The sequence below is a fragment of the Spea bombifrons genome, chromosome 10 (genome assembly GCF_027358695.1).
Source record: "Spea bombifrons isolate aSpeBom1 chromosome 10, aSpeBom1.2.pri, whole genome shotgun sequence".
In the NCBI taxonomy this organism is placed as follows: Eukaryota; Metazoa; Chordata; class Amphibia; order Anura; family Pelobatidae; genus Spea; species Spea bombifrons.
In genome coordinates, this window is record NC_071096.1 from 4,203,669 (window position 1) to 4,227,211 (window position 23,543).

The 23,543-nt window shown below is 37.6% G+C and overlaps 1 protein-coding gene across 2 annotated transcripts in view; it reads left to right on the forward strand.

The window, feature by feature from the left end:
• LRRC4C (leucine rich repeat containing 4C) overlaps positions 1 to 23,543 on the forward strand; it is a 224,777-nt gene that overhangs the window by 114,490 nt on the left and 86,744 nt on the right. For both annotated transcript variants that reach the window (XM_053449482.1, XM_053449481.1), the window contains exon 3: positions 13,252 to 13,374. The gene's annotated coding sequence lies outside the window, so the exon portion shown is untranslated. The remainder of the gene's footprint in view (positions 1 to 13,251; positions 13,375 to 23,543) is intronic.

Below are 23,543 nucleotides of genomic sequence, written 5' to 3' on the forward strand. Positions count from 1 at the left end.
ATCAAAATATCATGGTGATTTCCCTTTAGTCCGGCTTGTATGTTATTCGTCTCTCTTATGACATCACTCATGGAGTACATGACCGACATAAAAGAAATGTGTGAAAAGCACAAAGAGAATAATAATTAGCAATGAATTTATTTTTTAATAATAATAATATTAAAATAATAATAATGCTAATTATTATTATTATTATTATTATTATTATTATTATTATTATTATTATTAACAACAACAACAATAATAATAAGTATTATAAGTATTATAATAATAACAACAATAACAAAAACAACAATAATAATAATACTTATTATTGTTGTTGTTTTTGTTTGTTGTTGTTATTATTATTATTATAGATTTATTTATTAATAATACAGTGAGGGTATTAAACATGCATGGGATAGGCATACGGCTCCTGAATCTAAGACGAGACCAACGACTGATTAAGGGTTGAGTCTTTACAGCAGGAAAAACAAGCAGACCCGATGGGGGCCGAATGGGGCCGATCTGCCAGCAAATTCTATTTGTCTTTGTATCCATATATAAAAGGGTTAAACTTTCTTCCATGGTTATTGAATCATTACTGCCAATAAAAAATAACGTGAAAACATGTTTATAATTCCACTCGACGACTTTGCGCATGAGATGAACCTTTTTATTTTGCTTCAGCCGTCCCTCTGTTTACAGCAGGAGATGCATATTTTAAACGAAACGGTTCTATTTCATCTCGAAAAAAAATTACCTTGAATATTAGGGATATTCGCGCATGAAACGTGATTTGCTTTGGGCTCCTGAAGAGAATGTTTAAACATAAAGGACTTTTGCATGGAGCAAAGAGCACCTCGTCTCAATCACAAGAGGGATCTAAGTGCGCATTTAGGATTTGAGACACGGAAAGTGATGATCGGTGCGATGTGATCAAAGGTAACGGAATATATGCTTCTTTCTTATAAAGGTGTGGAATAAAAAAAAAACACAGAATCCGCCGGCAGATCGGCCCCATCCGGCCCCCGTCTAGTCGCCCGTTTCTCCTGCTGTAAAGACTCAAACCTTAATCAGTCGTTGGTCTCGTCTTAGACTCAGGAGCCGTATGTCTATCCCATGCATGTTTAATACCCTTACTTTTACTGGGAAGCTGTTCCATGTATCTACAAGTAAAGGAAAACTACATTCCATTCTTTGCGCATGTTCTTCGGCCCAAGTTCTTCAGAGCATGCATATATATATATATATCTTATGCACATGTTGAATAAAGAAAGAATAGAAGACGTCTTCTCCCCAAGAGAGGACCTCTTCTGGATGAGCCCCATCACCTACCGTGGTTCCTAATTTTCCATTAATTGTTTTCATTTTCATGGTTGTGCTTTGCGTTTCCGCAGAGCGTCTCTTGGATTAGTCCGGATGTTTCTTGACCTGGGTTGATAATCAAAATAAAGTCCGACCTTTAACCTTTTGTTCTATTCTACATGGCGAACCGACCCAAATATCTCCGGGGACACCATCGCCTTCACGGGCGGCAGATAATTAAGTGTTCCTGATTTCTAACCTATTGTTCTCATATCACAGATGGAAATGTAAGTCTTTATCTTATGACAGCGAGTCTGGATTAGCACAGGTTTTAAATACCATACAGTACGTTTTTTTTTATTTTTTGCTGAAAATAAGTGACTCACGGCCGATAGATTTAGAAATCTATTGTTGAGTTTTGTTAACGTGAACAATGGAGGCAGAAAAAAATAGATGTCGCTGATTACATGAAATTATACAGTAGCTGACGGATTGGAAAGCAGAAGGCATCTCAACGTGTTTGCCTATTTATGATTTGGCTCTTGGAGACAAGACTGGGGGTGGAACATTTTGTATGCAATGGCTATGGGGTAGGTTGTGCTGAGTATTCGTCTTGAAAGGGACACTCCATTTTAATGCATATGATAAATGAGTGATGCCTTTAAATTTCCATTCTGTAGAACCCCCCCCCATATCCAATTGCCTACTTTGGGGCAATATACCCAGATATGTGCCATGCAAGAGACGCGTTTGGCCAAGAACATTTCCACCGGGCAGGTTCTTTGCTGGCTCCTCGAATGTTCTTGAAGGAGATCCTCCCATACGCATGCATAGAAAGTGCTACCATTGATTTCAGTGGGAGCACTTTCCTGCCACTCATTGGCTGCTTCATTGGCGCAAGGTGTTAGCAAGTAATTTATTTTAATTTTTAAAAAAAATTTAAAAACATTTTTTTTTTCAAATTAAATTAATTTTTTTAAATAAATGCATATTAAATAGTTTAAAGTGTCCTTTTAAATATGTACAAAGAACGATACAGATCTAATTAAAAGATATAAAATTTACTACACAAAACCATATATCCAAGATCTTTTTTTGCAAAATTCTCGTCTAAAAATAAAAAATAAAATACAAAAATCACTAAACCTTCTCACTGTCCAGGTTGAAAATCTCCTGCATGAAGTTTATGGAGCAGAATTTTTCTCCTTGGGTTTGGGGATTGGCACGTTACATATTTCTTCTAGCTCTCTCGTATTGAACAGCGGCATGGACAGACATCCTTCAAACAAATCACGCTTACAGTGCTTCTCGTCTCATTAGGCAGTGCGGCCTTCAGAAATATCCACACGCTGTTTCCGTAAGGTGCGCTGGATGTTCCGGAATGCCCTCGATACGCCACGGCCCTCGATACGCACAAAGCCTTTTGTGATGAGATATAGTCTTTAAAAAACAGGATTTGGAAAATTTTATTTTTATTACATTTTTTGTCCAGTGCTCAGGTCATTGACCATTGGAATTGTAAATGCACATACATTGGATAAAAATGAAAGCTTACCCTAAAAAAATAACCTATGAGAGACACAGACCCCATCCTATGCCCCTCATCCCCATCCAATATGTGATTCAATGGAGGGGGGTTAAAACAAATAAACCACAAAATATTGCCCCATTTTCTCTGCCCATTGAAGCGTTTTCAAGTCTAAGGAAGACCCTGTGGGTAGGCATGGACCCCAACTCATGGCTCCACTCTCACTTGGCTACCTGGTGGAATCGAGAGGGTGGAGATGTTGAGATGTTTACCTGATAAAATTTTTGAAGACATCTGGGAAGCTTTAACAAATCAGAAAGTGACGGCAGGTGAGGCATTCTAGACTCCTTTTTAGAAATCAGTGTTTTGTAGGACCGGATAGTTTTGGTGATACACTCTTTTTTGTTTCGAAAATTAAATGGCCACCAACAAGCTGGACTACGGAGCAACAAGACCCACCAGAATTAAATGACCCTCTCCAGGGAATATGTGTCAGGAGCTCCTCGAATGTTAAGTCCCGTCACATTCTTTGCTTCTTTTTGTTAAAATTGTTTTATCAAACACATAGACAATTGAATTATCTTATAATTATTGGAGGTACAAACAAAAATGTCTCTTTGCAACACGAACTGAAATCCAATAGAAGTAATTATGATTGAAACAAAATCCCCTGAATGAAATCCTTCGGAATAAATTATATATATATATAAACAATGACATATTTCCCTTATTGAATTTATATAATTTCATTTGATTAATATAATTTAATTTGATTAAGCCGCCGACGGGGCTCCAGATTGCTTGGAATGAATTCTATCGCTGAGTATTCACAGAAACATTGGTATATCTTGAAGATGTCCACGGCCTAAAAAGCAGAAATGGGATTCCATTTCTTTTTTTCCGTGGTTGCGGTTTTCTGGAAAATACACAATATTGACTTGTTTAAATGCCAGGGATGTTCACACTGATGTATTGCTGGTCGATCATTTGTTTTTCCCTCCCTTACAGATGTACTGGAACAAGCGTGTTCTGTGCCGGAATCACCAGATGGTGCTCTGTGCATTATTAACAACGTAACAGTAGACGTGGCTTTCAGGACAACACAGTATTTAGCGAGCGATTCTCCGACGCACCAATAAACAGTCTCTGTCAATCCATACCATCGCTATGATATACACAATTTTTAACCCCTTAATGACAAAGCCCGTACATGTACGGGCTCAAAATGCATTGTTTTTAAAGGGTTTTGGGACCGCCCATTGTCCTTAAGGGGTTAAAAGACATTTTTTTTTGATTTTTTAGATTTTTCTCTTTAACCCCCAGGTAAAACTTTTAAAATGAGAAAACGATTCATCAACCGGACGCTCAAGTGACTAGATTTGGAGAAGCTTTGTTGTCAACAGATCCTGACCGCCTAACCATCGTCTTTGTCCATAGAGAACTGAAACATTATTGAAATAAAATAAAACATGCTAGAAAAAAAGTGTTTAATTGATTTGTGTATTTGAGTATGACAATGAAAAGGCCAATCAAAAATACTTAAAATATATATTTTTTTATTTATTTATTTATTTATTTTTTTGTATGAGCATTTTTGCGGTAATTTTATAAAAATGGATTTGGTGATCTGTCTTGTATCAGAAAATCTCTGGAATCTTCCATCTCTATATCTGAAGAAGGGCCTTCTAGGGTTTTTTAAAGCTGAAATGCCACTAGTTCTTATTCTAAGTAGCATAAACTTCTTTGGACAAGATAAATATAAAAAAAAATAATAATAATAATAAAATATATATATATATATATATATATATATTTTTTTTTTTTAATTTTTTTTTTTTTTCCCCCATCATTAATAATGGTTGACCGTGACTGTGGCAGTAGTAGAATAAGACTCTTATTCCTGAGTGATACTTAGGAAACTGCGGATAATGTCAGAACTTGTGAAGCTCCGGAGGCAGTTCCTTCATGCCTTCAGGATTGATTAGCTTGGCAGTCTTTGGAGCTGTAGTTGTAGATAACGTGTAAGGCACTGAACTCTTTGGCATATGGAGGCTTTAGTCCCTGGCACCGTCCGGATGGGATTTCAGTGAGTGATTTTCCCTTCTACTTGCTTGACTTGCTAAAGTAACCCCCGAAGCTCTTGCTGTGGGATTTCACTTTCACCATCATTACCCTCGGAAGAAAGAGATACCACAAACGCTGGCCATGCCTTCAGGCTCATGGATGAGAATCCTTTACAGTAAAATGAAAAATGCATTCAGTTGTTTTTTTTTCTCCAGCTTTATTTATTTAATCCCCTAAAAAAAAAACTAAAAAAAAATAAGTTTTCAGTTTTTGAGCTACTCACAAAAAATAATAATAATTGTATGACTAGAAAGCAACCATGAATAAAATAAAAGTATTTATAAAAAATATTAATCACAGTGACTTTTTGTAAGAAACAATGTTTTTGTACATTTACATAATTATTTGGCATCGATATTATAAAAAATATTAGAAAAAAAAATGTGTGATAATAGCTTTATAGCGGAAGGGCACCGAGGTAAACAACTTATGGTGCCAGCAGCTGGTGCACCTTCTTCTAAAGCAAATCAGGAAGTGGGTTACAACTTCCTGTTTGAGTCGAGGGTAGAATTTCAATGCAACTTTTTTTTTTTTGGTGGGATCACAGGAAATTGGGAAAAAAATGCATGCAAAGTCCTGGATTTGCGTTTCAATGATGTCACAGCTGCAAATATAAATCCAATAACTTAACAAAAGAACATAAAATAAATAATAACCTAACTAGAAGGTGGTTTCATTTTTTGGATTCAGTAGTGGTTTTTTTGCTTACTTTTCCCCTATAAATATATGCTGATTCAAAAATGTATTAAGGATACAGTCATAACTTAAAAAAAGTCCCTAAAATTCTCATAATAAAACAATTATATGGAAAAAAATAAAGTTTTTTTTTCCGTATCTAATGGTTTTGACATTAAATGTTAGTAATTGTCAAATATATATATATATTTTTGTTTTAACTATGATGTCACTGAGATTGGAGCTATTTGTCTATGAATACAGTTACACAGTTTAAATGGTCATTGCAAGACAATAGTACATTCATGCTAAAACAGCTAACAAACATACACAATTTCAACCAGTAAACATGAGGTTAACTTGCTTTCGTCTACGAGACTGCAATAACGTGCTTTTCCGGACCATTTTGCTGCTGAGCAAAAAAAAAAAAACCCTAGAATTATCTTGATGTCCATTTGAAATAAGAATAACATACTCAACGGCGCTAGGCTGTTGTGGGCCAATGAGACCGAACAGCATGTTGACATGAAAAGAGAATTTGGCTTTTAAGGATGGTGGAAAGGAGCCAATAGAAAGGGACAGATTTTGGCCTCATTCCTTTTCACTCCACCTACTCAGTTCTCTTTGTACACACCAGAGCTGAGATTGTCAACAAAGCTATTATTCCGCTCATTGGTCAATATCTGTTCATTTTCTGCCCAGTGCCTCCACAATAAACGCACATTGCTTTGATCTTTTAAGAGTCACTTTTCTGGAATCGTAATGTCTACACTTTTTGCATTTCTGCCCGTAGAAGCATTGTGATTTTACAATATTTACTTAGCGAGGAGAAGAAGTTGACATTCTTTGTTGCTTGACGTGTGATGAAGGCTGGAAGATATTTGACCGTTAGACTGGAGCTTTTTACGTGTTTCTTAAGAACCTGTAGGTTGGTTGACCTCCCTACCATCCTCTCTTTCAACAAGAGTCTTCACGAAGCAGAAAGATTATTCACAAACTGTTTGCCGGTTCTTTGGTGTCCACATGCTTTGGACTCAATGGCTTCTGTGATACGTTAGTGACTCTCAGTGGAAGTTCAAACAGTAGGTTAAGGAACATTTGGCCAAAATCCATAGAGGCAAAGCCAGCAGGCAGAGACAGTTATAGACCAAAAAAGAGTCCCAGGTGAGAGGCCACTTTGTTCCACGGGAGGATCCTGGGGGGGGGCAATTGCCCTCACCAAGAAAGGAGGCAGCATTTTCTGGTCATAGGAGTAAAGCGTTAAGGCTCGAGTTAGTCCGGATTTACCTCTTTAATCCCCCAATTTCAAAGAGAATTCAGGGTTCAATGGGGTCAGGTAATGTGATGTTGCGTGACTTTGCGGTAGTAGTGTGGTAGCTGGCACTGCACTGAGGAAAAGCCTGAGGCTTAATCATGGTAAGTGAGTTGTGTGTGACTGTGTGTGTGCTTTTGTGTGTTAGTGCCTGTGTGTCTGAGTATGTTAATGTGTCTGTGTGTGGGTATGTTAGTGTGTATCTTCTCATATGTGTGTATGTGTCTGGTTATGTTAGTGTGATGACATATGTTAGTGGGTAATGTCTGGATATGTTAGTGTAAGTGTGTGTGGGTATGTTAGTGTGTGTGCCAGTGTGTCTGTTGTGCAAGTGTCAGTCTCTGGGCGCGTTAGTGTCTATCTTAGTGTCTGGTTGTGTTAGTGTGTGTGTTAGTGTCTGCTTGTCTTAATGTGTGTGTGTCTGGTTTTGTTAGTGTGTGTTAGTGTCTGGTTGTGTTAGTGTGTGTGTCTGGATGTGTTAGTGTGTGTGTCTGGTTTTGTTAGTGTGTGTTAGTGTCTGGTTGTGTTAGTGTGTGTGTCTGGATGTGTTAGTGTGTGTGTCTGGTTGTGTTAGAGTGTGAGTGCCTCTCCCGAGATCAGGCTCTGAATCCGCCCCTGCTCTGTTACGTCTCTCCAATACACTGTTCATTTTAAACTTTTAAATTGCCAATATCGGCATGTCCCCCACGTACCACTGCCCCATTACCAGGTATAAGAACGAGGCCTACACATTGGGGGCAGTTTCTGGGGCAACTGTCGGTGCCCTCCTGGTCCAGGAACCCCAAGCAGCTGCCTGACTCTTCAGACTCCAAGACTGACCCTGCCAACAGGACTATCCCTTTTCTGTAACAGACAGAAATATCTTGTCTACAATATACGAATCTTCTGTACATTTCAGAAAATGGAAGTCGTGTTCTAGATCCTGCGGGACGCAAACTTCGGCTACGGCGGCCACAGTAAACAAATCAGCCGGCTTTCCTTCAAACAAAAAATAAATGAGACTTGAATATTATTTCTTATTTAAACTCATCGCAGAAGCAATTAGGGGAGAATTTGAGCTCTCAAAGGAGACATCTCTGTTAAGCAAAGCTCCAAAAATGGTTATTTTGAAAACCTAAATTGGACTTTTGAGTTTTTTTTTTCCAACCTAATAAACCATGGAACATGAGGTGGATTCACTAATTGGCTTTCAGCTGCTAAATTCTTGCTGAATTGGTAAATATTGTTTCTAATTTGACTGCAGGTTGAACCGAACCAAAATTGGACACACTTTTTTGTTTTTGTTTGAAATTTAAATGTTGTGAACTTATAGAAATTCCATGATCTATGTACGTTGTTTCAAATTTTCACTTAAAATATTATTAATTTTATAATTTTCCATATTTTTCATCTTGATCACATTTACTGTCCTTAAACACAAACCCAGTTTTAGAAGAAAAAAATAAAAAGGCAATAAAAAAATAAAAAATCCTTTCAAAACTTGCATAGTGTTAAATCCCTTTTGGAAAGGAAAAGAAAAAGTGCTGAAAATTTATTTTTTTAAAACAATTGTTTATTTCATGAATAAAACATGGAAGGAACGAGATGAACCGGCGCATCAATTAAATAGACTTCTATATTTTCTATATATTATTAACAATTCCCGTCCCATGTTTAACAGTTCTTAGATATTCATACAGTTTATAGCATAAATAAAATATTTATTATTCAAGTACTGTGTATATCAGGTGCATTTACAGTAACATGATCTAAAACGCTGCTCGCTAGTAGAAAGTCCTCAGTAATTTGTGTTTAATAATGCATGGCCCGTGGCTGTATCCCTCGCTACAATTTATTGTCTCGCGCTGAAGATATAACGTAACGCTATAATTCCAATTTTACAGTGAGTTTAATTCTAGGTTATGAGGAGATATCGGATGATTCCGTAAATGTTTTTTCGAAATAGCATTGCCTTTCAGGCAGAGAAACGATGAGAGATGATGACGTCTACGACGGAGGACTCCGTTTCGGCAGGAGGTTATCTTCTAAAACTAAAAGGCACCAGGTCAACTCATGGCGGCCATAAGTCAGCGCTCCGCGGCCGGAGGTTCCACCTCGCTCTCTGATGTCTCATGAGCACTAAGGTCTGACGCGTTCGGGGGAATCTTACAGAAAAAAGACGGTCTAAGAATGCATATTAACCCCTTCAGGACCAGTACTCTTTCATACTTACAGAACCAGATCAATATCCATGTCTTTCTTTTTTTCAGTTAATGTACCCACCCAAATTATATATGTATATATATATATATATATATATATATAAAAGAAATTGCAGTTCAAGAAAGACATGGAAATTGCTCTGGTTCTGTAAGTATAAAAGGGTACTGGTCCTGAAGGGGTTAATTTTCCATGTCTTTCTTTTTTTCAATTAGTGTACCCACCCAAATTATATATATATATATATATATATATATATATATATATATATATATATATATATATATATATAAAAAGAAATTGCAGTTAAAGAAAGACATGGAAATTGATGGGGTTCTGTAAGTATAAAAGAGTACTGGTCATGAAGGGGTTAATATGCATTCTTTTTTCTGTAAGATTCTCGCGAACACGTCAGACCCTAGTGCTCATGAGACAACAGAGAGCGAAGGTGGAACCTCCGCCTGCGGAACGCTGAGTTATGGCCGTCAATTTTACGTTATTATTTTACGTATATTAACATGCTTTCAAAAGAAAGTATTATATGTATATATATATATATATATATATATATATATATATATATATATACGGTATATATATATATATATATATATATATACATATAATACATATAATATATACATATAATACATATAATACTTTCTTTTGAAAGCATGTTAATATACGTAAAATAATAACGTAAAATTTTAAAAAGGGGGGAATAAAAACATTCACTACAATTTTTACGTGTATATAAATTATAGGCAGCTAATGTAAATGGAAAATATATAAACTTGGAAACCACCCTATATGCCTTTATTTTTTTTTATTTTAATTTTCTCTTCTTTATTTACCCCTACCTAACCTTAACCCCATCTAACAATTAAACAACTATAGGACCATTGTTTTGTGACGTACGTGGTCGGTTGAAGTAATTTAATATTCATCCTTGAACCTGTTAAAAACATATCACAATATGATATACAATCATTTACCTTTAGGAGAAGCTGCAGCACTGGAGCCGGAGCACAACTCCCCTGTGGTCTCATCTTTATGACTGTCATTGGCTGTTCTGTTGACCAATCCCCTTGAGCTTTAATTGAGCCAATGCTTTTCATAACAAAGTTATATTGATATATTTTATTTAATTCTACTGGCCGGAGAGGCCGTTAACCCATCTCTTGGCAGCGTAATCACACCCATTATACCATTATTTTAATAGGAAATATTTGCTTTTTTGTTCTTTGTCTTATTTATTTCTTCTGAACGTTCTATTTGCTTTCAGAAAAAGCTTTCAGTGCTGTCTAGTCCTTGCCACCTGTCTCAGGAGGCTTACTGTCTGATGTTTTTTTGAAGTCTGAAGAAGCTTGAAAGGATTGAGACAGGAGAGGTCTCCCCTGGAGAGAGGACACGGGTTTCAGACTCCATAGACACATCATTTCACAGCTGACTCCGATAGGAATTAAACACATTGCCTGCGAGAAGGTGCAAAATTATTCGAAACGAATACAAAAGAAGCTAAATTTAGCTTGTTGGGTTATTATCATCTTAGATATAAACAAACAGAGCGTTAGTACGGGGTGAGAAAGCCTGTGCTCATCTGCTCTGAAATTGTTGTTGAAAAGTTTAGATTGGTTTATGTCAATGGAATTAGTAGTCTAGCAGGAGTCTACCATGGACAAATAATAATTCACTAGAGAGTAGATTGCTATCTGGGCATTATTCACTAAACAGTGAGTTGCAGGTCGTTTGCGGAGAGCTGAAATATATATATGCATTGTTAATGGGCAGAGTTTCTCTAGGAAGAAGAGATAAGTTGACATAATGCATAGTTACATCAAGAACATTTCTTCAAAGAGTTAGCTATCCATAATGTGGAGCCAATCCAGAGCTTCTTGCAGGAGGAACGTGCAGGTGATAGACCTTCAGAATCCTTCATCTAACCTGAAACTCATTGTTTAGTGAATAAATTCCACTGGGAGAAGGGAGATTGTCTGTGTGTTTAAGGTTTGCTCTGCTGAGATTTATGTAAAGGTGATGACTTATGACGCAACTTAAAGCTCAACAACATGTTCCTCAAACTTGTGTAGAGCAGAGTTACATAGTTTCCAATATTTAGGTTCACTTGGAAGCCCAATAGTGGGTAAAAACCTGATATGTAACATCACTTGGAGCCACCCATGGAAAAACCTCCAAAAAGTTTCTTGCGCACCTGCAAAGTTCTTATTTGGGTCTTAAGCACCTGCTAACAATCCCAATGATCGTTCGCATGGACCTCCAATTGGAACTTAACCCCAACTGTTTGGACAGTCTGAGCATTCCTGACATGCTGATTATCTCAAAGTAAATGTATGTCCTTTTTTTTGCAAATCATAATTTATTAACATATTTTCATTCAACGAGTGACAGAATAATGAATACACAGTAGAAATATTTGACCACAACTCCGAGCTGATTACGAACTGCGGTACTCAATACAAAAATGAAAAAAATTAGCCGGCTTGGTAACAGTCTGACCTCCATAAACTGAGAGCTCTTCAAAATGTATGAAATTGCCTCTAAATCACAAGCCAAGACAGAGAGAAGAAAGAATGTGGTAGGAAAGAGAGTCCAAAAAAAGTCATGGGGGTTCCAAATGGAATTCTCCAAGGTTAGAGCAGCTGAGGTTGGGTCTCGAACCTAAAAAATAGTTTGCATGCTGTTTAAATGTAATGATGCCATTATTTAATACCATTCTGCTAAGGTAGATGTATATATGTACTTAATGTGAGTTGTCTCTTGTCACTAGAACATATTTACTGTACATACCTCGGGTGTTCCTGCTCATTTGTGTTTATTTTTTGTTTGTTTTTTTTACACCTTTTATGAATTATTTTAGAATTTGTGGCAATGTTCTAGGGCAGGGATAACATAAAAAAGTCAATTTGAAGCTCTTTTTTTGGGGGCTTATCCTTCTACCTGTCAGAAAATATTAATAATAATAATAATAATAATAATAATAATAATAATAATAATAATAATAATAATTCAAAAGACATTAACTAATTTTACAAAATGCCCACAAAATAATTTTTGTATGACAAACCCATAATTTTTAATTTCAATATATTGGATTAGGAGAGGGTGCAATTTCTGGATTAACCCTTTACAAATTCTAGAAAATGTATACAATTATGGCAATTATAACTTTACTATACTTTACTATATATATATATATCTTAAATTGTTACAATGTTGTGGCTTCTAGATTATGTGTGATCTAAGGTATGGCCAGAGACACTTTGCGTGGAATATCTATGATAGAGGCCGGTCACTTGATCTCTCTGGCATTTAACGGAAAAAAGCCGTCGTCATGCTGAGCGCTTAAACTCCTTTAAAAAGGCTTAGAGGTTCTGCCTTGCAGGCGGCCATTGCTAGAACAGCATGCTAGATAGGATTGCTTGTGAGATGTGATAACTGGTGCTTAAGAGTATTTCCAGTTAACTAGTACAGAGGTGTTACAAAATAAAAATAAAAATTAAAAAAATGTAAAATCCTGTTTCTCGTATTTCATTTTTAATTTTGTATTATTTTTAGGACTTTTTTATTTTTAAATTAATTTCCATATCGTATTGAAGTCCGTATTGATGAATTGTACAAAAAAAAAAAAAAAAGTTAAAATTGTGGTTGACAGTGGGTGTGGTTAGGGGTGTGACGGGGCGGAGCTTTACAGAGACTTTCTATGAGATTGTTAAGTAACTGAGATATATTGTGAAGAATAGTTATATAGTGAATTTAATTGATAAAGCCGTTTTCTGCTGTTTCTATACACATTAATGGGGGTTTTAGGGCTGTAGAACCCTGGGATCCCCTCATACCCAGCAAACAAGTAATAAGGGGGCATCAGGGAGGAATGAGGGGCATCAGGGAGGAAAGAGGGGCATCAGGGGAGGAAAGAGGGGCATCAGAGGCTTGGGTTCCAAAGAGGAACACTTGGGAGGTATACGTTTTGTGATACTGTCAATTATCGACAATCAAAGCCTTTAATGCATATAAAAACCCATACAATGGTAAAAATGTAACCGTCGGCTGGGGATCGTTTTTTGTCCCGCTATTAACGCTTGTGTTCTCCTGATATGATTTACAGGCCTCTTGGTACATGGGAAGCCCAGGTGGAATTTATGGCAGAACACGGGGTTTCATCGTGTCGATGAATCATGGGAATGAGCTGTGACCAAGAGGAGGCCACAGGGAGACACGTCAGCGAAAGGTGAGATGGAAACCTGGCGCGGTGTTTTATCTGGGAATGCAGGCTCTAAATATCACAGGTGTAACGGGGAGACTTAATGTATCCGTCTCTGCTGATTAATCTGGTCGTGCAGAAAATGTTTTAAAAGTTTGAGTGCTGGACATGAAAACGCCTTGTACCGGTGTACCTCGGATGTCTGCAATCGCATAACACTACGTTGTCATACCTGCATACCTACAATTCTTCCTTTTATGCTTTTTGCAGGGGGGTTTTATCAACTATATCCACTAGGAGGCGCCAACAGACATGTAACATGACACGATAACATAGAAGGATACGCACAACAAATAATAATTCAAATAAATGTGAAGCTTAACTATCTGGCATCACATAATAAAGTTAAGAACCAGAAAAGCGACGCTTTACCCGGAGTCTCCAGGCAAAATCCAGAGTGTTCCCTGGGTTGCCGATATCCCGACGGTCCATTCCAAAGAGCTCACGGAAATCTCTGTGGTTCTTGCCAGGTTGGCTTTAAAAAAAAACAACATCAATGCAACGTAAACCTTTGTAAATCCCCTCTGCAGTCAGAGGGAACAATCATGATTTATTACAGTGGATCTTTCCCTTTAAGGAATGACGATTCCCATTTTATATTTAACACTGCTAGGTAAGCCAGTTGCGAATGAATGAAAAAAATAAATAATACAGAACAACCTCTATAATGTCTACGATTTAAGTAATTTTATTCCATGATAAAAAAAATTCTAACAAGTACTGGTTAAGTGCTACAAAATGTAAAACCATTCAAAATCGCTAAAAGCCATTAACAACGCGCTTTGATTTAATTGAGTTAAACTTTAAATACAAGCAGCTCGCGGAAAAACCGGTGCCCTTTTAATGTAAAAATAAATGGCCGTTCATTGTTACCGCGTACCTTTAGATCTATGAATTCTCTCTCCTTTTCATACGCAAAACATATTTTGAAGTCGTACACATAGCCAGTGATTTATTTCCAGGGCGTGTGGATTTGGCTGTTCAGCAGATGCTCTGGGTATTGTGCTTGGAACACGACTCCTATGGCAGATTGAGCTTCCCAGAAATGTACTGAGTGAATTTAGGAGACACATGCTTTACTTGACAGTTGCGTGAATCCCGCGTCCTACTGCCAATTGTCTCCTAAACAAAAGCAAAACTTGTTTTCAGTGGGCATCATCGCCACGCCGTGAATCAGCTACTTGTCTGTTTCCCATGTCAACAACGGAAAGCGAATGAATGCAAAACAGAATTGGCTGGCTTGCGTTCCCTAGATCATAAGGGGTTAATTATGCTACGCATTCAGATGTTCCCTCTGCCTTCTGTTCGTTATTCTGTCAGTTTGGTAAAAGGGGTAGGTATGATAATATCCTGATTAAATCACTTATGTATTATCATTTCTACCATTAGAAATAGGTATGGTTAATACATTTTTGTCCTCTTTATAAGATATTCAAATTCAGACGTATTAGTCGAATATAAAATATATATAAATAAAATATATTTTAGGCCACCTGTGTTAGGGGGATGTGACAAGAGGTGGAGAGGGACGAGGTTGGCAACGGAGGTGGGTGGGGCTAGTCCAGGAAGTGGATGGGGTTTGGGCGTAGCCATCCACCAACCCTACAGGAAGAGCCGCGTCATGGCGTGATGGGAGACAAAGTGTTACATCCAACTGGCTTATGATCCTTAGTGCCCACAAAAGCAGAAGAGGATGGAAGTTACCTGGGAGAGAGGGACAGTGTCCAAAAATAGGTCCTGTCCCACGAAAACGAGAACGTTGGGAGGTATGAGAGATGCTGCTTGGTGCCGCAAAGCCACCCATGTAACCATGCAGAGACGGGAATGAAGCCACATGTGGTCAGGAAGTTGGATAAGTGTAGAGCTGCCCCACTAGCATATGGATGGCCCTCTGGGGCCAAAGGGCTAAGGCGGTTTTTACTAATATTTTCTTAGCCCACAGCTATAATGTATTGATATTAGTTACAGAATATCATCACGAAGGTCCTACTTGCAAGGATACATCCTTCCAGAAGCTAATCTTGTTGTACTACTTACTTTTTCAAACTAAATCCTTGCTTAAGCAGCTCAAAAAATCAATATAAATGCATAAACCTTGCTTTACAATGTGCAAAGACGAGCAGATTAAATAAACATGTACAATTTAATTAAAATGTACCCTTCATGTTCTTAAGGTCACAAAAGTCTTCAAATGCATTTATTTTTATGGTTATTTTTGAACATTTTTTTATATGTCATTTCTGAGCGGAAAATAAAAAAATGATATGCATTATATTATATGTATTATTATTATTATTATTATTATTATTATTATTATTATTATTTCTTTTAAAATATTTATGGATTAAAAAAAAATACTTTTTAGTCCACAAACCCCTCCCACCCCTGAAGCCCCTCTTTCTTCCCCTGAAGCCCCTCTTACCTCCCCCGATGCCCCTCTTTTCTCCCCTGATGCCCCTCTTTTCTAGGAGCTCGGAATGTTTGTTTTTTAACTAAATAAAGTATATTTTATTTTACGAAATACATTGCATAAAAAAAACAACATTCAAAAGGTCATAAAGTCACATAAAAAGACTTGATGAAGCCACACCCCTGGCCACACCTCTAACCACACCCCCTAAAAGAAAAGTGCACTTCTTTGACTATTTGAGTTGTTGGGTGTTTGTGCATTTTTTTTGTGCACTACGCATTACAAGAAATGACACAAAAAATAACACCAATCAATGTCAATATTATTATTATTATTATTTTTATTATTATTAATATTATTATTTTTATTATTATTATTATTTTTCATTGGTTCACGTAGCACCAACGTATTCCACCGCGTTGTACAATAGGTAACCAGGTAACAAGTAGCGCCTCACGTAACAATTTGGTCTTACAGAAACAAAAGCCGCGCTCAAAGGAGCTGACAATCCATAGAAGGCGCATCTCGCTGCCCTCCAAAATATCCGATTTTAAGGTTTTTTTCCCTCAGCTTCGGTATCTGCGATACAGACAGCCAAACAAATTACGCTTAATGCAAAACATAAATCATTGGAAACTTCTCATTTGTGATTAATAGCTTTTACAATAATTAATGGGATTTTTTTTGTTTGTTTTTTTTTTTCTTTTACGAATGCATCTACCAGGGACGAGCGTGATGGGAAGGTCGAAGCGGTTCCCAGAATGAGTAGCATTTTGCTTGCCGCAAATATCATTATTCCGACTTCTTTGCTGCTCGGGCAGATAAATACACCCTGGAGGGAGCTCTCGCGTTTCACCCCCTCAGCTTCTTCTGCTTTAAACTCCAGCCTCATTGGCTAGGAAATAATTCACATTCGCAGCCTCCCCGGCTGGGGCAGGATCAATTCCACAGCGGCCGTTGGAGACACGAGCAATGCTATCTTTACAAGTGATTTATATCAGGCTGGACAGATAAACCGCTAGTAATCTTCAAGGGGACGGCAGGCAGGCATTTATTTTACACATTGCAGGTAGGATTCAGATGGCGCATTTAACAATCTCCTTATTTCTATGGGGGGGGGAGTTAAGGCAGGCAGTGGGGTAGTTAAATATATATTTTGGTTTCCATTTTTTTCTTACGCCTTGATGCCATCGCAACCTCAAATAAACCTTGGAAAATGAGAATTTTTACATCACAGAGAGGCTGGTAGATAAGTGGAAGAGCCTCACAGCAGAAGTGGTAGAGGCTGATACAGTGAGGAGATTTAAACATGCATGGGGTAAGGTTTGAGTCTTTGGGGAGACTAGATGGGGGCCAAATGAGGCCGATCTGCCAGCAGATTCTATATTTTTATGAATTCCTCAAAGGAAAAAAAGTACTTTTTATGGTCTCAATGAAGTCGTGCTGTATTTTTATTTGTTTTTTTTTGATCACTGCCATTTCATCTTAAAATAGTACCAGGTACGACTATTTGGTGATTGGAGCTCTGTAGGAAATATATTTACTCACCATGTAGGTCTTCATATGCATTTTACCTACAGTATGCCTGGGAATACGGGGCAACTGGGGTGGGTCGGTGGCTGACAGCGCCCCATACTCACCCGAGATGCCACTCCAGCATTTGCCCAGTCATCCCCAGTTTGGCCAATGCTGCCTACCATACCGTCATAAAAGAAGAAATGCATAAAATACGCACCCCCCCTTAATCAACGTCTTCAACTAACAATCACGTTTAAGTATAATCTGTCTGCGAAAGCATCACCCATTGCCAAAATAATGTCAGACGGCACCGGAACAAACAGCCGGCATCGTCTATCCGAGAGGCTTTGGTGGAACCCTCTTCCATTTAGTGCTGGAACCATCTCAAATGTCAGCCTTTTAATGGCCACGGTAGTTTTTTTTTACACCTGCCCCGTAATGACTAGAGAAGCAGACTGGATGATTGAGAATGCGGTAATGGAACATTAGAACTGGAAGGTTAGATCGCGGAATGTATGTAATATCATGGATTTGGAACCATCCGTGTCTTGTCATCCCTAATGTACAGCAGATTAATGATGCCAGAATGTATCAAAGCCATAATTACTAATAAATAAATTCCTAGCCTTACACAGGATTTTTTTAACCATTTGGCAGCTGGATAGTTTCAATACAAAGTTTGCTCCGACGCGGCGGGCCCTTTCTATCCCACTGTTCCGTTCGCTTGCTCCGTGCTTGTCTACTGTGACTCATAGGCTCCTATGCCAGGAGTTGCTTTGATTGCCGAGAGTTAAGACGCCTCGCTGAGAGCCGAGGAACGGAACAGACAGTAGGTAAGCGATATTCCATTTAGAGAGTAGCGTCTTCACACTGCTCCGCTCCGAGAGCCGGTGATAATTGGCAGTTGGTTTTGGTTTCCAGCGGAAATTAAAAAAAAAAGGATCTTTCAATGTTACAGACAGGACGACATTAAAGGGGGGCATTGTGCTTTTGCTTGTGATCTCGCTGCATGCTGAATACTCATCGTTTTTATCAAGTCCTCAGTATAATTGTACATTTTCCAAACAAGGCTGAGGAGGTTACAGCCAGTAGTCGTGTATGGGGCCCTAGAGAGCAGTGGGGGTCCGTCCTCTTGAATGTGTCACAGATCCCCCCATTGGTGTACCTAGAAACTTTTTGGCTCTGGCTACCTGGAGCCCACCCTTTATGGAATGCGGGTAGGAGGTCCCGCTGATGTCAGTGGGAGGCCCCACTGAAGTTGGTGGGTGGTCTCACTGACGTTGAGGGATGCATGCAGTTGTCGGAGGGGAAGTGGGCGGGCAGTGGGGCGTGCACCAACCCCGCTCCTGTGACTTGGAGATCCCCTGTAGTGACCCGGAGACCCAGTGAAGCGGCGCTTCACCCGCAGTCTCCGAGCGAAATCCGGGGAGTTCCCAGGTGTGGCCCTTGGCCACTGCAGCCTACTACACGGAACTGGGCCCTTGCAGCATTTGAACCCCTGTCCAGGCTTTGGGTCCTAGAGGCCCCATTGTGAGTATTGGGTGTGGCAGTGAGAGGACCATGGGGCAGGGTAGTGTAAGGAACATGGGGCCGGTCAGGGAGACCCTCAAGGTTTCTTGGCAGCCCTGTTTCCACACCATCTATACTCAAAACACCTGGTTTTACCCCCCCAAAAAAAATTCTTTATATTATTATGTGCTAAAAATCTGAATCTGATACCAAAATGTGCAAAATATGCTTTTTCCCTTATGCATTGTCATAAAATCATATACTCAGTCAAATATATTACATTTCTGCTGTTTATTTTCTCCGCACAGAGAATTCTGTATATTTTCAGTGGCTTTTCCGCTGTGTTTGTGCTTCTTATTTAGGCCGCGTCTGAAATAATCCCTAGATTGGTTTGGGTCCTCAAGAACCCCTCAAGTAATTTGAGTTTAAGAGATCTAATCAATTCTTAATGTAACCAGGGTTAATCCCACTATAATGCCGGTGGAACCCACCTTAGATCTGTATCGAAGAACGAGGGCATGGTCAATTATATGTGACTCGAAGCAATTTAGAAGAAAAATCACTTTTTTACACATGTACGTTTGTTAAATATTATACATTTATGGGAAAATTTAATTAAATAAAGCCCGAAAGACATAAATGATTAGTTTTAAGCATAAAGCCAAGTGCCGAAATTTACTTCGCACGTTGTAGACCTCTGCGGTGTACGTTATACTCGTTTGCTTCCCTGTGCCAAAAAAGAGAGCGAAGACAGAAGGTGTGCAGGGAGAGAAGAGATTGCTTTCATTTTGCGATAATAATTGGATGATATAAAGAAATCGCAAATGATCCAAGAACGGAGTAGAGACAGATTGTTAGAAAATTCTGGCTCTGTTCTTACGAGAGGAAGTGCATTAAAGATTAAACAAAATAAATCTGTTTATGCATGTAAATGGTTCAGCGTGTTTTCCGGATGTTAAAAAAACTCTTTGAAAAGAAAAAAAAATAAATAAAGAAGAAGAAGCAGAATAAAGAAATTCAGGGACCATGAAAGAATACACCATCTTTTAAAATTTACACGGTGATAATTTGGTTACAGCTACTTAACGTGTCATCTGTGCAGAGTATTTTATAACAAATGTATTGTTAAATAAAGTCTTAAATAAAAAAATAAAAAAAATAATAAATAATTCCATAAACACAATAATTTTAAAATGTCTGCAGAAAAAAATATAAAAAATTCTTGATGTACATGATTAAGAATTTTCATGTTTTATTTAAAAAAAAAATTGTCTTAAGAAGTAAATATTCATACTATTGTAGATACATCAGAAATTAGAATAATAACTATATGATGTTCAATCATGCCCTATTTATAAAATCTTAATAAATAGTCTGCAGTCTTTTTATACCTTTTTGTTTAAGTCATTGAAGAGAAAGTCTCAAGGATTAGCAAAAGATGAAAAAAAAAGAATAGGCAGGTTTAGAGGCAAAGGGTCAAATAGGAAGAAAGAGCAAATGGCAGTGGAGCCATAAGGGTTGGGTGATAAGGGAAGACCAATCAAAAAAGAACAAGTATAGAAGACAGGATCGGGGTATTTAAAAGAGAAAAAAATATGGTAGAAGTACAACGAAGGGACTAGATTTCTTTGGAATCAAGTTGTCCGTGTTACTGTTTCCAATAAGTATATCTAAGGCCTTGGTCCTCAATGTTGTAGAGCAACTTGACTATGTCAACCACAGCAATGGTCTACAATATCTGACCAGCTGGTTCTTTGTTTGAAATGAATTCCCCTAATCACTATATTCCAGATTACTTAAATGGGGCAATGGAAATACATACTAAACATGGTAGGTTCACCAATGTTGACTCTTTTGAATCAACACTTTCAGTGTCCTATGTCCCGAGTCCTCTTGGGATATTATCATTTTTATTTTTTTGGTTAACATGACGATGGACAATGTTTGTTTTCAAAATGTCTGATGAATGTTCTTGCTTTAATCTATTCATTTAAGTTCAGTTTAATGACCTTCATTTTTTTCAAAGCTATCCGGAAGACCTGTTAGACATCACCAGTCGTGTCGTTCTTCCCACCACTCAGCAAGGACACCTCTTAAAACTGGATCCTTACTCCGCCAGCATTCCCAAGAATTGTTACAAATTGTTACAACAACTATATTTAAGCTCAGCTTGAGTTTAGAGATTTGATAAATACATGGCCCTTTGAGAAGTGGATGTTTCAACTTGGATGACTCTGAAAGAACAAGTAACTCATTAAAGAACGAGAACACGATGGTGTTAATTCCCGTTATCACATTCAGAGATTAGAATTACATCTGTTCCATCCTTAATTAGAGTTCAAACAACTTCATCACCCTTACTTAGAGCAGATGTACCCTGGGCACGCTATATTTGTTTTCTGGCCAAACCTATAACATCTAGACTTGACATTTTTTTTCCATACAAAACTCTTCTTTTTATTACTCTACCGGAGATAGTATAGTATATTAACACGAAATGCAGTTCACAGCCCTTTGTGTAGCCCGTAGAATGGAGGAGATTGGAGTCTCTCTCCTGCGGAGAACTCAGCTTTAATATTTTCAAGGATAAAACTATCCTTTCACCTGAGGTAGCAAGGTAATTTCAGATCAATCAAGATGTAGTTTTACCTTTCTTTGTCCTTGCCTTCAGAAAGATAAGGAGAGAAACGTTACCATTTTTGATTTGAGGAAATCAGAACGATTTTCTACAGAGGTCCGAGGGATATAGACTTTTTTGACGGATTATTTATTTCCTACGCTTGTTCTTCTGCATCTAAAGCTTCTAACTCCGGTAGGATCAAGTTCTATTAACCACTTAGAAGGCAAAGAGCAATGAAGAGCCAGGTTCCCTAGATCCCTCAGCTATTACATATCTGGTTCTTTGCATGTAGGGCTTCGGTTTCTTAAAAGTCATAATACTTGGCAGTTTCACCAAAGAAAACAGAACTTACAGCTCTTTTTTTATTACTTTTTATATTTAAAGAGAAAAAAAAAATCATATCTACACTTTCAAGACAACTTTAATACACTGGTGGCCCTTGAGTAGGGTCAACAGTGAGGGACCGCACTACGCAATACCACCGGCCTGGTAAGAAGTAACACAGAGCGTGTAATAAAATCCATTTTTTTCAACCCAAATTTCACATAAAACACAAAACATTGCAGTGCCAATGGTAGTCGGAATCAAGGCGTCCATGTTCTGCCTTTGTTCTGAGTTCAGAACTTGCTCTCAAACCGAGGAATACTTATAATAATTATCATATTGGATCTAAAAGTCATGCATTTTTTACCCCTATGATAGATTTATTTTAATTTATTTTATTGACTTTCACAGATTCACCTAAAAAATATTATAGACAGAACCCCAAATATGTTTTATTTGTTTGATGTCATCCATTTAGCTGATAATACACTCTTTTAACCCACAATCTTTCTTTACGATTGTGTTGAATAGTTAACCCCTTAAGGACAATGGGCGGTCCCAAAGCCCATTGAAAACAATGCATTTTGAGCCCGTACATGTACGGGCTTTGTCATTAAGGGGTTAAAAAAGTACCACTTTAAAAGATGAGCAAAATTGTTAAAAATGGCCATCTTGCATGAGCTAAAATCTCATTGTAAGCAGAGTGATTATGTATTTATATCATTTTTCCCATTTTGCTTGAAGTTTCGCATTGATCTTTTGCTTTCTTTGTATTGTGTTCAATAAACAAAACTTTATCATCGCCTCAATGAGCTATAGAATAAGAAAAATAAGAAATAAAAATGGTTACCGCATATTTTACCAACTTTGGCACAGTGAAAATTGCTTAATACGGCATCCAAAGTTGTTGTTTTTTGTAAATCAAGCTATTGTGCGTAATAGTTTTGACTTGATTTAGGGTTTTTTTTTATCACAATGCAAAATCACAGCAAATTCTTATATATTCAATAATATATTTCAAATTTCAAATTCTGACTCCCAAGAGCAAAGATGGAGGAATATTCTGTAGATGGCCCCAACGACCAAGTTTTTATTCTTTTTGAAACTTTACACCTCATTTATTTGTTTACTATGTTTTTTGTGTCTTTAATAAGACAAAGCCGACATTAGTTTGAGTTGGGCTTAAATTTAGCTTGGCCTGACTCGTTATACTCGTTGGCCTGAGTAACACTCATTTCAACTCTACTTGCTTAGTATGTTGGTCTCAGAGGATTTAGGAAGAATGGCAATCAAAATTTTAATAATTATCGTTACATAAATTAGTAGATTCCAGGTATTGGAGATTTATGCCATGAATCACGTTGCGTTTGTGATTATTTCCCTTTTTTTGTTATTGAGTCTTTTTAACAGTAAGTCTTAAGACAGTTAATGGAATATAACATCCTACATTTCTTTGTCTCCTGGGCATGGGTCAAGACTGGTCAAAAAAAAACAAAAAAAAACCTCACTCCGTTCAATTATTTTTCAAAAAAACGAGAGAAAAAAAATTAAAGCAAAATCAATGCGTGTCCTGATTTGTAAAGACATTTCAGATGCCGGAGAAGCTCCTTGGGGAAGCTTCTTTAGGTACAATTTGTTTCCGTCGGAAATAAAAGTGTGAAGGCTGCAAAAACAATGCATTGAAATTGCCAGAAGCGCTATTAACGTTTTAGAATTTACTGGGGGTGTCTGTCAATATTTAACTTTAGTTTTATT